Source organism: Phalacrocorax aristotelis, chromosome 28 (assembly GCF_949628215.1).
Source record: "Phalacrocorax aristotelis chromosome 28, bGulAri2.1, whole genome shotgun sequence".
Classification (NCBI taxonomy): Eukaryota; Metazoa; Chordata; class Aves; order Suliformes; family Phalacrocoracidae; genus Phalacrocorax; species Phalacrocorax aristotelis.
The window spans coordinates 253,947-272,619 of NC_134303.1; positions in this window are offsets into that span (position 1 = coordinate 253,947).

The following is an 18,673-nucleotide window of genomic DNA, read 5'->3' on the forward strand; positions in this document are numbered from 1 at the left end:
CGATCCCCCGTGCATCCGGCGCCGCGAATAAAGAATGCCTGCTCTTTAATACTAAATTGGTGTTGAGGAGTCGTTTCCGATTTTAACGCGTTTTTCGGTAACAGTTTTGGCACCCCAGGTGGGAACCTGCTTTTGAATCTCGACGGATCCGTGGGATCGTGGGACCTGCAGCCGGCCCCAAGGAATTCTCCGGGAGAGCTTCCGATCCCCGGGCCAGAGAATTCTGAGCAAGATCCCCTGGATTGAGGTAAACAAGGCATTCTTTGAAGAAGAAACTTAGGTAGAATAATACGTGGGGTTAGTTTCCCACATAGGATAGGATAGCGGGTTTGAGTCCCACAGGCCTGCCCGTAAGGCGCGGCGAAAGCCACGCAGGGTCGGGGCCAAGAGGTGCCTCGGTTGGTAAGTCTCTGCTAGGCGAAAGCCTGTGGAGCGGGACCCGAGGGTAGGGGAGTCTTCAACAGGGGGTTGAAGTCTCCAGGGATATCTAGCAGGGGGCTACAGATCCCAGTGGCAGATTTCCAGTGAGACCTCTAACGGGGGTTGGAGTCCCTCTGACTAGTATTTGTGATAGTGCACTATCACAACTACTAGTCGACTGGGAGACGGGAGCATTACTGAGTAGGAAACCTATCCCACAGAGAACACCTTTGCGATGTATTTTGAAGCACTGGAAAGACGTCGGGGGCGGTGACCCACTAACTCGGAAACCATTAATTGAATATTGCAATCATTGGTGGCCAACGTATCAATTGGAAGGTGGGCACAAATGGCCAGAACATGAGACATTGCAATATCGTACCATCTTGCAATTAATGTTGTTTTGTAAAAAGGGAAGGCAAATGGGAAGAAGTGGCATATGTTGATTTGTTCTTTACACCGTGGAATCATCCCGAGCAGCAGAAACAGCGTGAGGTATGTCCACAAGATTCTACGGCAATGTTTCTGAAAAGAGGAAAACGTGGTGAGAACTTGAAAGAGTGTTGCTCTACTTGTGATACTGGATACTTCGCTTGATGAAACTGACAAGAAAATAGTATGGAATACAGCCAGAAGGCAGGTGCAGGGAGCACATGCTAACAGGAATTTACAGAGAACAATGAATAAGAATTTTCCATCTACAAATCCCGAGTGGGACCCTAATCAGCCAGGACCCAGGGGAATGTTGACTAGATGTCAGAGAGAGATTTTATTTGGAGTAAGACAAGCAATGCCAAAAGCAATAAATTGGTCAAAATTTATGAAGTGAGACAAGAATTAAGTGAGTCCCCTTCAGCCTTTATGGAAAGACTGAAGGTGACCACCAGAAAATATACTCATTTGAACCCAGAAAAACCAGAAAAAGCAATTCAGCTGGTCTCTATATTCATAAGACAATCAGCCCCAGATGGGGGCGGGGGGAGAGAAAACAACCTTCAGAAACTAGAACAACCTGAATCCAGAGATCTGGGTTAAATGCTTGAAGTAGCTTGGCATGAAGGAGACCAGGGGAATCAACCCTAGCTGAACACCTGGTTACACTGAAGCTACGGAATGAAGAAATAGAATTTTTGGTAGATACGGGAGCCACTTATTTGGTATTGGATACACGTGAAGAGAAATTTGATCATAAATCAGTAGATGTTGCTAGCGCAACAGGGCAAAGAAAAATTAGCCCCTCTCAGAGCCATTAAAGTTTAAATTGGAGAAGCAATGGGCAACTCACCAGTTTCTGCATATGCCTGAATGTCCACTGCCTCTGTTATGACGAGATCTATTAGGTCAATTAGATGCTCAAGTAACTTTTAAAGATGGAGAGATTAAATCACTAATACCAGAATCAAAAGCCACAGAGGCGAGAGCGTTTATGTTACAGGATTCCTCCAGGGAGGAACGGGTTCCCGAGGAAGTGGAAAACGTAGTAATTCCTTTGGTTTGAGCGAGCGGAGCTCCGGAGCGATCTAAGTGGGCAGAGCCGGTAAAAGTAACCTTAAAGCTTGGAGCCAAGCCCGTAAGACAAAAACAATACCCTATTAAGCGAGAGGCTCGAAAAGGATTACAGAAGTTAATTATAAAATTTTTCAGAATATGAGCTTTTAGTGGAATGTGAATCAGAATATAGTACTCCTGTGTCGCCAGTAAAGAAATCTAGAGGCAAAGAGTATTAGCTAGTTCACGATTTAAGGGCTATAAATCAGGTGGTCCAAGATATACATCCGGTAGTAGCTAATCCATACACTTTACTGACCTCTTTTAAAGGAGGAGCATAAATGGTTTACTGTACTAGATTTGAAGGACGCCTTCTTTTGCATACCTCCAGGCATAAAAAGTCAAAGCCTATTTGCTTTGGAATGGGAAAGCCCCACCACAGAATGAAAGACACAGCTACCATGGACCGTACTTCCACAAGGATTTAAAAATAGTCCTACGATACTTGAGACTCAGCTGGCAAAAAAAAATTAGAGATATAGAAAAAACAGAACCCAGGGAGAGGCATCTTGTTACAGAATGCGGATGACATTCTGATAGCGGCACAAAGTAAAGAAAAATGTTTTGAAATTTTTAAATTTTCTGGGCCAAGGAAGATGCGGAGTTTCCAGAAACAAAACCCAAATAGGAAAAGAAGCAGCCATTTATTTAGGATTTGAAATATCTCAAAGACAAAGACAATTAGAAAGTGAAAAGAAAGAAACTATTTGTCAAATTCCCGAACCTAGCAGCCCGAAGGAACTGAGAGCTTTTCTGAAAACAATGAAATAGCATCAGCTCTGGATTCTGAACTATAGACTGTATGTAAAACCATTATTTGAGGCATTGAAAGACTCAAAAGGATAAATATTTAACCTGGACGCCCGGATGCCAAACGGCATTCAAAGAACTGAAAAGAGCCTCGATGATGGCCCCTGCATTAGGCCTACCTGATTTCGCTAAACCTTTTCAGTTGTTTGTCCACGAAAGACAACATTTAGCCCTTGGAGTGCTGACACAGCGACTGGGAACCTGGAAGAGACCTGTGGGCTACTTCTCCAAACAACCTGACCACGCGAGTAAAAGATGGCCTAGGTGTTTACGGGCAGTAGCAACAACAGCGCTGCCGATCCGGGAAGCCCCAAAGTTAACAATGGGACAGAAGATGACAGTATATGTCCCGCACATAGCGGTGACTGTTTTAGAACAAAAGGGGGGTCGTTGGCTATCCCTTAGCAGAATGTTGAAATATCAAGTTGTTCTGTTAGAACAAGACGATGTGGAATCGAAGACTACTGCTATACTGAATCCTGCTATGTTTTTAACAACAGAAAACCTTACGGACAATTTAGAACACGATCGCTTGCTAACTATTGAACAAGTCTATTCCAGCAGACCAGACCTGAGACACAAACCTCTGGGAAAATCCTGATCTGGAGTTGTTTACAGATGGAAGAAGCTCTGGGCGAGAAGAGAAGCGAATGGCCGGATATGCTGTCGTTATCGCCGCCGAGGGAATGGAGTCAGGGGTGCTGCCTGCAAACACCTCAGCACAGAAAGCAGTATTGGTAGCATTGAAGCGAGCTCTGCGAATGGCAGAAGGACAAAGGATAAATATCTAGACTGATTCCAAACGTGCATTTGGTGTGATCCACGATCATGGAGCTATTGGGAAGGAGAAAGGACTGCCATCAGCCCAAGAATCATCAATACAGCATAAAGAAGAAATTCTCCAACTTCCGGAAGACGTGCAGAAACCAAAAGAAGTGGCGGTAAAGCGTTGCAAAGCTCATCAATTTGGCCAGACGGCTGTAAACATAAGCAAACGACTGACCGATAAAGCTGCAAAGAGGACTGCAGAGCAAGGTATCCTTGCACTAGTACCAGTAAAACAGATCAGAATTCCAAAGTTGAAACCGAGATATAATAAATTGGATGAGCAATTAGCAGAACAATTGGAAGCATCACAAAACACAGAGAGATGGTAGGTAACACCAGAAAAACAAGTAATAACAACAACCACCCCACAAGTTATGACAGAAATTGCAAAAGAAAACCATGAGCAAACACATTAGGCTGTAGGCGCTACGGTTTTGAGTTTAAAAACATCTGTAGCGTGTGTAGGCACGACAAGAATAGTTAAACCCATAGTAGCTAAGTGTCCAATCTGTCCTAGAAATAATCCCCTGAACCAAAGGAAACAACCTTTAGGAGTAACAAAACAAAAAATTCTCCCGGAAATTATTAGCAAATTAAGTTCTCTGAGTTACCCAGACAAAATAGATGTAGCAGTATTTGTCAGTGCTGATTGACAAATTTTCTAGATGGCCAGCAGCTTTCTCGTGCTGCACCGACAAAGCTAGAGTAGTAGTTAAGACGTTGCTGAAGGAAATAATACCAAGATTTAGAGTGCCAACGGGAATGTCCTCTGATAGAGCACCACATTTTTTTGCAGAGGTACTTCAACAAATTAATAAAATTTTGGGTAGAAAATGGGACCTGCATACACCCTGGAGACCACAATCAAGTGAAAAATTTCAGAACATGAAGCAAACACTAAACTGACATAGTGGAATATTATTGATCTAGGATGGAAGTATTGAGAAAATTATTATTTCAGAACTTCCAAACAGGGGAAATGTAACCAAAGTGATGAAATCAACCAGAGACGGTGTTCCATTACGGGAACATGGAGCGTACCAATCAGCGTATCTGTCGATCTGCATTTTAGTGCCTAGGCGATCGTTAATGTCAGCAGAACAACAGACAACATGCTTCTGTCAGAAAAGGATGACAAAACGCGGTTTCGCTTAGCGGACTGAGAAAACTAGCCAAGACTGCCAAGAGTAAGAGCCGAGAAGCTAAAAGGTAATTCCGGCAGGGGGAGATCGCGACCACCGACTCACAGACCACCACCGACCCAAGTAACACCACCTACTCAGAAGAGAACAACGGAAGAGGACAACCGAGCCTGCGCAGTGATTGACATACGGAACGAGCAAGTTTGTACCCATCGCTAGACAAGACAATAACGACTATGTATGAGTATGTAAAATTTTCATCTACAAATTGTACAGGAAAGGTGCGTGAGGTACGCACGCCAGGAGGAGCGATCCCCCGTGCATCCGGCGCCGTGAATATAGAATGCCTGCTCTTTAATACTAAATTGGTGTTGAGGAGTCGTTTCCGATTTTAACGCGTTTTTCGGTAACAGTTTTGGCACCCCAGGTGGGAACCTGCTTTTGAATCTCGACGGATCCGTGGGATCGTGGGACCTGCAGCCGGCCCCGAGGAATTCTCCGGGAGAGCTTCCGATCCCCGGGCCAGAGAATTCTGAGCAAGATCCCCTGGATTGAGGTAAACAAGGCATTCTTTGAAGAAGAAACTTAGGTAGAATAATACGTGGGGTTAGTTTCCCACATAGGATAGGATAGCGGGTTTGAGTCCCACAGGCCTGCCCGTAAGGCGCGGCGAAAGCCACGCAGGGTCGGGGCCAAGAGGTGCCTCGGTTGGTAAGTCTCTGCTAGGCGAAAGCCTGTGGAGCGGGACCCGAGGGTAGGGGAGTCTTCAACAGGGGGTTGAAGTCTCCAGGGGTATCTAGCAGGGGGCTACAGATCCCAGTGGCAGATTTCCAGTGAGACCTCTAACGGGGGTTGGAGTCCCTCTGACTAGTATTTGTGATAGTGTACTATCACAACTACTAGTCGACTGGGAGACGGGAGCATTACTGAGTAGGAAACCTATCCCACAGAGAACACCTTTGCGATGTATTTTGAAGCACTGGAAAGACGTCGGGGGCGGTGACCCACTAACTCGGAAACCATTAATTGAATATTGCAATCATTGGTGGCCAACGTATCAATTGGAAGGTGGGCACAAATGGCCAGAACACGAGACATTGCAATATCGTACCATCTTGCAATTAATGTTGTTTTGTAAAAAGGGAAGGCAAACGGGAAGAAGTGGCATATGTTGATTTGTTCTTTACACCGTGGAATCATCCCGAGCAGCAGAAACAGCGTGAGGTATGTCCACAAGATTCTACGGCAATGTTTCTGAAAAGAGGAAAACGTGGTGAGAACTTGAAAGAGTGTTGCTCTACTTGTGATACTGGATACTTCGCTTGATGAAACTGACAAGAAAATAGTACTGAATACAGCCAGAAGGCAGGTGCAGGGAGCACATGCTAACGGGAATTTACAGAGAACAATGAATAAGAATTTTCCATCTACAAATCCCGAGTGGGACCCTAATCAGCCAGGACCCAGGGGAATGTTGACTAGATGTCAGAGAGAGATTTTATTTGGAGTAAGACAAGCAATGCCAAAAGCAATAAATTGGTCAAAATTTATGAAGTGAGACAAGAATTAAGTGAGTCCCCTTCAGCCTTTATGGAAAGACTGAAGGTGACCACCAGAAAATATACTCATTTGAACCCAGAAAAACCAGAAAAAGCAATTCAGCTGGTCTCTATATTCATAAGACAATCAGCCCCAGATGGGGGCGGGGGGAGAGAAAACAACCTTCAGAAACTAGAACAACCTGAATCCAGAGATCTGGGTTAAATGCTTGAAGTAGCTTGGCATGAAGGAGACCAGGGGAATCAACCCTAGCTGAACACCTGGTTACACTGAAGCTACGGAATGAAGAAATAGAATTTTTGGTAGATACGGGAGCCACTTATTTGGTATTGAATACACGTGAAGAGAAATTTGATCATAAATCAGTAGATGTTGCTAGCGCAACAGGGCAAAGAAAAATTAGCCCCTCTCAGAGCCATTAAAGTTTAAATTGGAGAAGCAATGGGCAACTCACCAGTTTCTGCATATGCCTGAATGTCCACTGCCTCTGTTATGACGAGATCTATTAGGTCAATTAGATGCTCAAGTAACTTTTAAAGATGGAGAGATTAAATCACTAATACCAGAATCAAAAGCCACAGAGGCGAGAGCGTTTATGTTACAGGATTCCTCCAGGGAGGAACGGGTTCCCGAGGAAGTGGAAAACGTAGTAATTCCTTTGGTTTGAGCGAGCGGAGCTCCGGAGCGATCTAAGTGGGCAGAGCCGGTAAAAGTAACCTTAAAGCCTGGAGCCAAGCCCGTAAGACAAAAACAATACCCTATTAAGCGAGAGGCTCGAAAAGGATTACAGAAGTTAATTATAAAATTTTTCAGAATATGAGCTTTTAGTGGAATGTGAATCAGAATATAGTACTCCTGTGTCGCCAGTAAAGAAATCTAGAGGCAAAGAGTATTAGCTAGTTCACGATTTAAGGGCTATAAATCAGGTGGTCCAAGATATACATCCGGTAGTAGCTAATCCATACGCTTTACTGACCTCTTTTAAAGGAGGAGCATAAACGGTTTACTGTACTAGATTTGAAGGACGCCTTCTTTTGCATACCTCCAGGCATAAAAAGTCAAAGCCTATTTGCTTTGCAATGGGAAAGCCCCACCACAGAATGAAAGACACAGCTACCATGGACCGTACTTCCACAAGGATTTAAAAATAGTCCTACGATACTTGAGACTCAGCTGGCAAAAAAAAATTAGATATAGAAAAAACAGAACCCAGGGAGAGGCATCTTGTTACAGAATGCGGATGACATTCTGATAGCGGCACAAAGTAAAGAAAAATGTTTTGAAATTTTTAAATTTTCTGGGCCAAGGAAGATGCGGAGTTTCCAGAAACAAAACCCAAATAGGAAAAGAAGCAGCCATTTATTTAGGATTTGAAATATCTCAAAGACAAAGACAATTAGAAAGTGAAAAGAAAGAAACTATTTGTCAAATTCCCGAACCTAGCAGCCCGAAGGAACTGAGAGCTTTTCTGAAAACAATGAAATAGCATCAGCTCTGGATTCTGAACTATAGACTGTATGTAAAACCATTATTTGAGGCATTGAAAGACTCAAAAGGATAAATATTTAACCTGGACGCCCGGATGCCAAACGGCATTCAAAGAACTGAAAAGAGCCTCGATGATGGCCCCTGCATTAGGCCTACCTGATTTCACTAAACCTTTTCAGTTGTTTGTCCACGAAAGACAACATTTAGCCCTTGGAGTGCTGACACAGCGACTGGGAACCTGGAAGAGACCTGTGGGCTACTTCTCCAAACAACCTGACCACGCGAGTAAAAGATGGCCTAGGTGTTTACGGGCAGTAGCAACAACAGCGCTGCCGATCCGGGAAGCCCCAAAGTTAACAATGGGACAGAAGATGACAGTATATGTCCCGCACATAGCGGTGACTGTTTTAGAACAAAAGGGGGGTCGTTGGCTATCCCTTAGCAGAATGTTGAAATATCAAGTTGTTCTGTTAGAACAAGACGACGTGGAATCGAAGACTACTGCTATACTGAATCCTGCTATGTTTTTAACAACAGAAAACCTTACGGACAATTTAGAACACGATCGCTTGCTAACTATTGAACAAGTCTATTCCAGCAGACCAGACCTGAGACACAAACCTCTGGGAAAATCCTGATCTGGAGTTGTTTACAGATGGAAGAAGCTCTGGGCGAGAAGAGAAGCGAATGGCCGGATATGCTGTCGTTATCGCCGCCGAGGGAATGGAGTCAGGGGTGCTGCCTGCAAACACCTCAGCACAGAAAGCAGTATTGGTAGCATTGAAGCGAGCTCTGCGAATGGCAGAAGGACAAAGGATAAATATCTAGACTGATTCCAAACGTGCATTTGGTGTGATCCACGATCATGGAGCTATTGGGAAGGAGAAAGGACTGCCATCAGCCCAAGAATCATCAATACAGCATAAAGAAGAAATTCTCCAACTTCCGGAAGACGTGCAGAAACCAAAAGAAGTGGCGGTAAAGCGTTGCAAAGCTCATCAATTTGGCCAGACGGCTGTAAACATAAGCAAACGACTGACCGATAAAGCTGCAAAGAGGACTGCAGAGCAAGGTATCCTTGCACTAGTACCAGTAAAACAGATCAGAATTCCAAAGTTGAAACCGAGATATAATAAATTGGATGAGCAATTAGCAGAACAATTGGAAGCATCACAAAACACAGAGAGATGGTAGGTAACACCAGAAAAACAAGTAATAACAACAACCACCCCACAAGTTATGACAGAACTTGCAAAAGAAAACCATGAGCAAACACATTAGGCTGTAGGCGCTACGGTTTTGAGTTTAAAAACATCTGTAGCGTGTGTAGGCACGACAAGAATAGTTAAACCCATAGTAGCTAAGTGTCCAATCTGTCCTAGAAATAATCCCCTGAACCAAAGGAAACAACCTTTAGGAGTAACAAAACAAAAAATTCTCCCGGAAATTATTAGCAAATTAAGTTCTCTGAGTTACCCAGACAAAATAGATATAGCAGTATTTGTCAGTGCTGATTGACAAATTTTCTAGATGGCCAGCAGCTTTCTCGTGCTGCACCGACAAAGCTAGAGTAGTAGTTAAGACGTTGCTGAAGGAAATAATACCAAGATTTAGAGTGCCAACGGGAATGTCCTCTGATAGAGCACCACATTTTTTTGCAGAGGTACTTCAACAAATTAATAAAATTTTGGGTAGAAAATGGGACCTGCATACACCCTGGAGACCACAATCAAGTGAAAAATTTCAGAACATGAAGCAAACACTAAACTGACATAGTGGAATATTATTGATCTAGGATGGAAGTATTGAGAAAATTATTATTTCAGAACTTCCAAACAGGGGAAATGTAACCAAAGTGATGAAATCAACCAGAGACGGTGTTCCATTACGGGAACATGGAGCGTACCAATCAGCGTATCTGTCGATCTGCATTTTAGTCCGTAGGCGATCATTAATGCGAACAGAACAACAGACAACGTGCTTCTGTCAGAAAAGGATGACAAAACGCGGTTTCGCTTAGCGGACTGAGAAAACTAGCCAAGACTGCCAAGAGTAAGAGCCGAGAAGCTAAAAGGTAATTCCGGCAGGGGGAGATCGCGACCACCGACTCACAGACCACCACCGACCCAAGTAACAGAAGAGAACAACGGAAGAGGACAACCGAGCCTGCGCAGCGATTTACATACGGAACGAGCAAGTTTGTACCAATCAGCAGACAGGACAATAATGACTATGTATGAATACGTAAAACATTGATCTACAAATTGTACGGGAAAGGTGCGTGAGGTACGCACGCCAGGAGGAGCGATCCCCCGTGCATCCGGCGCCGCGAATAAAGAATGCCTGCTCTTTAATACTAAATTGGTGTTGAGGAGTCGTTTCCGATTTTAACGCGTTTTTCGGTAACACAGGGAGTCAGATCAAGAGAGCCAGAGAACAACAAAACACCGACAGGCTACAGGACAGAGCAGGAGGAATAAAAAAAAAAAAAAAAACGGAGCCAGAGCCAGGCAGAGAGAGGCGGAGAAAGAAAAAGGAGCCACAGGCTACAGGACAGAGAGAGGAGGACTGAAAAGACGGGGAGGCAGGGAGACACTCAGAGCGAGATGGAGAAAGAAGGTGCGGGGGGGGGGGGGGGGGCGCAAAAAAAAAAAGTAAATTTTGCAGCAGGTAAGGAAAGAGAGGGGGCCGGGGGAGAGACAGGGAGGGCCCAGGACGCACAAGAGAGGCAACGGGGCCCCAGTGGCCCAGGACTCACCGCGACTCTCGCTCTCAGCGCTGCTGGCACAATTTAGCCGTTCAGATGCTTCTTTCCCCTCCTCTCCTCCCTGCCTCTTCTGCAGCTCCAGACTCTAGGCCGTCCTCCACCTGAAGAGAATACGTGGGTGTCTTACAGCTCTTACCAGATGAGGCTTCCTAGGCACGTAGCCTAGCTCGCTCGTGCACTACACGCCCGTACCCAACTCCGGGTTACGCGTACAGACCCTACGGTGCACGTTGGTGGCCTGGCCCGCTGCGGGCTATGAAGGGGGATCCTTCCTCCCCCACCTGCATGGACAGGCTCTCTCTTGCCTGCGGCAGGAAGGCAGCTGGCAGCCAGAGCACCTTCAGTTTCTTCTTCTTTACCTTTTGTTGGCGTCTCCAGCTTCAGCTGAGGCAGCTCCTGTCCGCAGCCGGGAAGGGCTTTGTCTATCCCTTTTCGGCCCTGCGCTGCGAGGACGGCGAGGACGGGCAGAGAGAAGCCACGCGAGCCTGAGACGGCCACAGGCAACGGCATCCCCGGGGGAAGGACAGACAACCACGTCCTCAGCACGGTCTCTGGGAGAGGGAAAGAAGAAACAGTGACCGTCATTACCGTCGATCGACCCTGGCCAAAGCCTCTCCTTCCGCAGGGGCTTCTGGACACACCGCTCCCTCCCCACGCTACTGCTAAGGGCCCCTGCACCAAGGGGGAATCCAGTGCGCTTGAGGGACGGCTTGCTGCCTTCACGACAGGGCCTGGGGGCGGCCTAAGGCTTATGCAGCACGCTTATGGGGAGGTGCCGGAGCTGGGGGCAGGCGCACGGGGGCAAGGGGGGCCAGGGGAGGCTGAGCGGGACCTCCGGTGGGCCGGGGACGCGGCCATCATCTGCGCCCTGGGCACGGGGAAAAGGTCATCGTCCTCCTCCTTTCCCTCTTCCCTTCTGTCAGCTCCCGGGGAACTCACCGCTTCTCGGGAAGCGGCCGCACCCGCAAGCCCCCAGTAATCAACACGAAGCCAACCCCAAAAATACACCTCGCGTACCGTACGCGCCACGGCCGCCCGGCACCCGAGCGCCGGAAGACCGCGCCTCCCGCCATGCCCGGCGAACCACGTGACAGGGCCGGCAGCCACTGCGCCAGGAATACAGCTCCCGGCATGCTCTGCGGCACAACCCGGCCGCCCGGCGGCCGGTTTGATGCGGAGCCACCCAGCATCCCTGCGAGCACAGCTGCAGGCGCAACAGCAGTTACGCAGCCACAACTAGGCACTAAACAAAGGCTTTCCAACACTGGAGGTCTAGAACAGGTAGACATTAGCACAGAAGCACAAGGGGCTCCGTCACCCTGCACAAATCTCCCCGTGCCTACACACGCACACGTTCAGAAGTTAGTTATCAGAAAACGCCCGACTCAGCCATTTGCCACAGTCACGAGACTCACGACATGATAACACGACATGACACGCGAGGTGGGCTCAGAGTTTTAAGGCAAGAAATACCTCCCACGCCCCCCACCCGAGATCTTTCAGGGTCCACACCTGCCATCGCCCCGCACCAAACCTACCCGGCCAAAGGCTTTCAGGTGGCCCGAAACACTGTACACAGAAAATAACCAGGGACAGACCTGCATTGTTCGGAAGCGAACGATGCCCGACCGGGGCTCCTCTGCGGGGCACGGAGGCCCCCCGGCCCCGCCCGGAGACACACACCCGCCCCCCCGCTGCCCGAACTCACCCACCAGCGCTCTCCGGCCCCCGGACACGGCCGCGCTGCTCTCTCAGGCGGCTGCCGCAGGCGAGGCTCGGGCACCGCCAGGCCTCCAGGCGTCCCGAGGGGCTGCCGGCCACCGCAGGGGATGGCTGCCGGCGGCCGGACCGCCGCGGGCGCTCCCCGCCCAGCTCCGAGCAGGCTCCGCCGGCCGCGGGCTTCCCACGCCGGGCCGCAGAGGGGGCCCCGGCACCGCACAGGGACGCCTCGCGACCCGGCCGCCACACGCACCGGCCCTTCGGCCTCCACACGCACCGCTCCCGCCCCCCCGCTCCGACGCGCACGCGCCACCGGAAGCCCGAGCCCCGCGGGGCGGCCCTTAAAGGGGCGGCCGGAAGGAACGGCCCCCACCGGCCCCGCCCCCGCGCCGGACCGCCCCCGCGCCCAGCCGGTGAGCGCCAGCGCCCCCCTGCTGGCCGGGCCGCGCTCAGCTCGCGAGGGCGCCGAGGGCCGGGCGGGGCGGACGCGCCGGCTCGGGGCCAGCGCCTTCTCGGAGCGAGCGGGAAACCCCTGCGGGCCCCGGTCACGGCCGGGCAGAGCCGCGCGCCCTCCGAGAGCTGCTGAACGCGGGCTGCCGCTCGTGACACATACCGAGCCGTCCGCGACGGGAGCGGGCAGAGGAGGAAGGGGCCGGCGTGCCGCGGGGCCTGGCCCCAGGCGGGGGGGGGGGGGCTGGGGCCCGGGGGGGCCGCCCCCCTCCTCACAGTTCCCTCACAGTTCCCTCACAGTTCCCTCACAGTTCCCTCACAGTTCCCTCACAGTTCCCTCACAGTTCCCTCACAGTTCATCCCATGGACGGAACCGGGACCTACTGTGAGGCACTGGGAAAGAAGTGGGAGGAAGCCGGGACAGACCAATATAGCCCAGTATGGACTAGACCAATATAGCCCAGTATGGACTGGAGGGAACTGCGAGGGAACCGCGAGAGAACCCCACAGAACAAACCATGGGGCACGAGAAGGCAGAGAATTAAGAATTAGGGACAGGGAGCCAGAAAAAAAAAAAGAAAAAAACCAAAGGGAGACAGAGAGCAAAAGGAATCGCAATGCGTACGGAGAGAAGAGAGAAACAATTCTAGCATAGGGTCACGGGGGAGCCAGGGACAGCAAGATGGAGAAAGGACAGAAGCTACAGGCTACAGGGCAGAGAGGGAAGAATTAATGAATAGACACAGAGAGCTGGCAGAAAGACATGGAGAAAGGCTAAAGATCACACGGCCTACAGGGAAGAGAGAAGAGAGGGAGGAATTTTAAAAACAGGGGCAAGAAGCCAGAGAGAGGGAGAGAGAAGCAACAATAAAATGGGGACAAGCCACAGGGCAGCGAGGAGGGAATCAATGAATAAGAACACGAGACCAAAGAGAACACAATGTAGAATGGAAAAAAGGAACAGCGGCCTACAGGGAAGGAGAATTAAAGATCAGGGACTGGGAGGCAGACAGAGACACATGAAGAAACAAGTGGAAAAAAAAAAAAAAAACAAACCAACAGCAATGGGCTACAAAGACAGAGAGGGAGGAAATGAGGAAATAAAACATCGCAGCAAGGAGCTGGACAGAGAGAGATGAGGACAAACAAATAGCACGGGTCCACGTGACAGAGAACGTGGAATTAGAACACAGAGAGAGGGAGCCGGACAGAGAGAGAGGCCGAGAGAAACATCTAGACAGGCTACAGCGGGCAGAGGCAGGAATTAAAACCTAGGGACAGGGAGCTGGACAGAGAGAGATGGAGGTCACAGGGAACAGCGGTGGCTGCAGGAAGAACAGGAATTCATGAATAGGGAAAGGGAGCTGGACAGAGAAGAACTCAGAAAGGCAAGAACAGTAGCAGGGTACAGAGCAGAGAAGACGAATTAAAAAGCACGGGGGGGAGCGTTGAGGCAGACAGAGAGAGATTAAGAAAAAAGTCACGGGCTACGTGGCAAAGCAGGAGGAATTCAGAAACGAGGATGGGAACCAAGGGAGAGTGTGCTGGTGAAGGATAACGGGCATTAAAAGTGAGGGACGGGGAGCTGGGAAAAGCAAGGCAGAGAAAAACAGAATCACAGAGAGAATCACACAAAGCCAAAAAAGAAGAAACTGAACAACAGGAACAGGTGTAACCAAAGCGATGAAATCAACCAACCAGAGACGGTGTTCCATTACGGGAACATGGAGCGTACCAATCAGCGCACCTGTCGATCTGCATTTTAGTGCCTAGGCGATCGTTAATGTCAGCAGAACAACAGACAACATGCTTCTGTCAGAAAAGGATGACAAAACGCGGTTTCGCTTAGCGGACTGAGAAAACTAGCCAAGACTGCCAAGAGTAAGAGCCGAGAAGCTAAAAGGTAATTCCGGCAGGGGGAGATCGCGACCACCGACTCACAGACCACCACCGACCCAAGTAACACCACCTACTCAGAAGAGAACAACGGAAGAGGACAACCGAGCCTGCGCAGTGATTGACATACGGAACGAGCAAGTTTGTACCCATCGCTAGACAAGACAATAACGACTATGTATGAGTATGTAAAATTTTCATCTACAAATTGTACAGGAAAGGTGCGTGAGGTACGCACGCCAGGAGGAGCGATCCCCCGTGCATCCGGCGCCATGAATATAGAATGCCTGCTCTTTAATACTAAATTGGTGTTGAGGAGTCGTTTCCGATTTTAACGCGTTTTTCGGTAACAGTTTTGGCACCCCAGGTGGGAACCTGCTTTTGAATCTCGACGGATCCGTGGGATCGTGGGACCTGCAGCCGGCCCCGAGGAATTCTCCGGGAGAGCTTCCGATCCCCGGGCCAGAGAATTCTGAGCAAGATCCCCTGGATTGAGGTAAACAAGGCATTCTTTGAAGAAGAAACTTAGGTAGAATAATACGTGGGGTTAGTTTCCCACATAGGATAGGATAGCGGGTTTGAGTCCCACAGGCCTGCCCGTAAGGCGCGGTGAAAGCCACGCAGGGTCGGGGCCAAGAGGTGCCTCGGTTGGTAAGTCTCTGCTAGGCGAAAGCCTGTGGAGCGGGACCCGAGGGTAGGGGAGTCTTCAACAGGGGGTTGAAGTCTCCAGGGATATCTAGCAGGGGGCTACAGATCCCAGTGGCAGATTTCCAGTGAGACCTCTAACGGGGGTTGGAGTCCCTCTGACTAGTATTTGTGATAGTGCACTATCACAACTACTAGTCGACTGGGAGACGGGAGCATTACTGAGTAGGAAACCTATCCCACAGAGAACACCTTTGCGATGTATTTTGAAGCACTGGAAAGACGTCGGGGGCGGTGACCCACTAACTCGGAAACCATTAATTGAATATTGCAATCATTGGTGGCCAACGTATCAATTGGAAGGGGGGCACAAATGGCCAGAACACGAGACATTGCAATATCGTACCATCTTGCAATTAATGTTGTTTTGTAAAAAGGGAAGGCAAATGGGAAGAAGTGGCATATGTTGATTTGTTCTTTACACCGTGGAATCATCCCGAGCAGCAGAAACAGCGTGAGGTATGTCCACAAGATTCTACGGCAATGTTTCTGAAAAGAGGAAAACGTGGTGAGAACTTGAAAGAGTGTTGCTCTACTTGTGATACTGGATACTTCGCTTGATGAAACTGACAAGAAAATAGTATGGAATACAGCCAGAAGGCAGGTGCAGGGAGCACATGCTAACGGGAATTTACAGAGAACAATGAATAAGAATTTTCCATCTACAAATCCCGAGTGGGACCCTAATCAGCCAGGACCCAGGGGAATGTTGACTAGATGTCAGAGAGAGATTTTATTTGGAGTAAGACAAGCAATGCCAAAAGCAATAAATTGGTCAAAATTTATGAAGTGAGACAAGAATTAAGTGAGTCCCCTTCAGCCTTTATGGAAAGACTGAAGGTGACCACCAGAAAATATACTCATTTGAACCCAGAAAAACCAGAAAAAGCAATTCAGCTGGTCTCTATATTCATAAGACAATCAGCCCCAGATGGGGGCGGGGGGAGAGAAAACAACCTTCAGAAACTAGAACAACCTGAATCCAGAGATCTGGGTTAAATGCTTGAAGTAGCTTGGCATGAAGGAGACCAGGGGAATCAACCCTAGCTGAACACCTGGTTACACTGAAGCTACGGAATGAAGAAATAGAATTTTTGGTAGATACGGGAGCCACTTATTTGGTATTGAATACACGTGAAGAGAAATTTGATCATAAATCAGTAGATGTTGCTAGCGCAACAGGGCAAAGAAAAATTAGCCCCTCTCAGAGCCATTAAAGTTTAAATTGGAGAAGCAATGGGCAACTCACCAGTTTCTGCATATGCCTGAATGTCCACTGCCTCTGTTATGACGAGATCTATTAGGTCAATTAGATGCTCAAGTAACTTTTAAAGATGGAGAGATTAAATCACTAATACCAGAATCAAAAGCCACAGAGGCGAGAGCGTTTATGTTACAGGATTCCTCCAGGGAGGAACGGGTTCCCGAGGAAGTGGAAAACGTAGTAATTCCTTTGGTTTGAGCGAGCGGAGCTCCGGAGCGATCTAAGTGGGCAGAGCCGGTAAAAGTAACCTTAAAGCCTGGAGCCAAGCCCGTAAGACAAAAACAATACCCTATTAAGCGAGAGGCTCGAAAAGGATTACAGAAGTTAATTATAAAATTTTTCAGAATATGAGCTTTTAGTGGAATGTGAATCAGAATATAGTACTCCTGTGTCGCCAGTAAAGAAATCTAGAGGCAAAGAGTATTAGCTAGTTCACGATTTAAGGGCTATAAATCAGGTGGTCCAAGATATACATCCGGTAGTAGCTAATCCATACACTTTACTGACCTCTTTTAAAGGAGGAGCATAAATGGTTTACTGTACTAGATTTGAAGGACGCCTTCTTTTGCATACCTCCAGGCATAAAAAGTCAAAGCCTATTTGCTTTGCAATGGGAAAGCCCCACCACAGAATGAAAGACACAGCTACCATGGACCGTACTTCCACAAGGATTTAAAAATAGTCCTACGATACTTGAGACTCAGCTGGCAAAAAAAAATTAGATATAGAAAAAACAGAACCCAGGGAGAGGCATCTTGTTACAGAATGCGGATGACATTCTGATAGCGGCACAAAGTAAAGAAAAATGTTTTGAAATTTTTAAATTTTCTGGGCCAAGGAAGATGCGGAGTTTCCAGAAACAAAACCCAAATAGGAAAAGAAGCAGCCATTTATTTAGGATTTGAAATATCTCAAAGACAAAGACAATTAGAAAGTGAAAAGAAAGAAACTATTTGTCAAATTCCCGAACCTAGCAGCCCGAAGGAACTGAGAGCTCTTCTGAAAACAATGAAATAGCATCAGCTCTGGATTCTGAACTATAGACTGTATGTAAAACCATTATTTGAGGCATTGAAAGACTCAAAAGGATAAATATTTAACCTGGACGCCCGGATGCCAAACGGCATTCAAAGAACTGAAAAGAGCCTCGATGATGGCCCCTGCATTAGGCCTACCTGATTTCACTAAACCTTTTGAGTTGTTTGTCCACGAAAGACAACATTTAGCCCTTGGAGTGCTGACACAGCGACTGGGAACCTGGAAGAGACCTGTGGGCTACTTCTCCAAACAACCTGACCACGCGAGTAAAAGATGGCCTAGGTGTTTACGGGCAGTAGCAACAACAGCGCTGCCGATCCGGGAAGCCCCAAAGTTAACAATGGGACAGAAGATGACAGTATATGTCCCGCACATAGCGGTGACTGTTTTAGAACAAAAGGGGGGTCGTTGGCTATCCCTTAGCAGAATGTTGAAATATCAAGTTGTTCTGTTAGAACAAGACGACGTGGAATCGAAGACTACTGCTATACTGAATCCTGCTATGTTTTTAACAACAGAAAACCTTACGGACAATTTAGAACACGATCGCTTGCTAACTATTGAACAAGTCTATTCCAGCAGACCAGACCTGAGACACAAACCTCTGGGAAAATCCTGATCTGGAGTTGTTTACAGATGGAAGAAGCTCTGGGCGAGAAGAGAAGCGAATGGCCGGATATGCTGTCGTTATCGCCGCCGAGGGAATGGAGTCAGGGGTGCTGCCTGCAAACACCTCAGCACAGAAAGCAGTATTGGTAGCATTGAAGCGAGCTCTGCGAATGGCAGAAGGACAAAGGATAAATATCTAGACTGATTCCAAACGTGCATTTGGTGTGATCCACGATCATGGAGCTATTGGGAAGGAGAAAGGACTGCCATCAGCCCAAGAATCATCAATACAGCATAAAGAAGAAATTCTCCAACTTCCGGAAGACGTGCAGAAACCAAAAGAAGTGGCGGTAAAGCGTTGCAAAGCTCATCAATTTGGCCAGACGGCTGTAAACATAAGCAAACGACTGACCGATAAAGCTGCAAAGA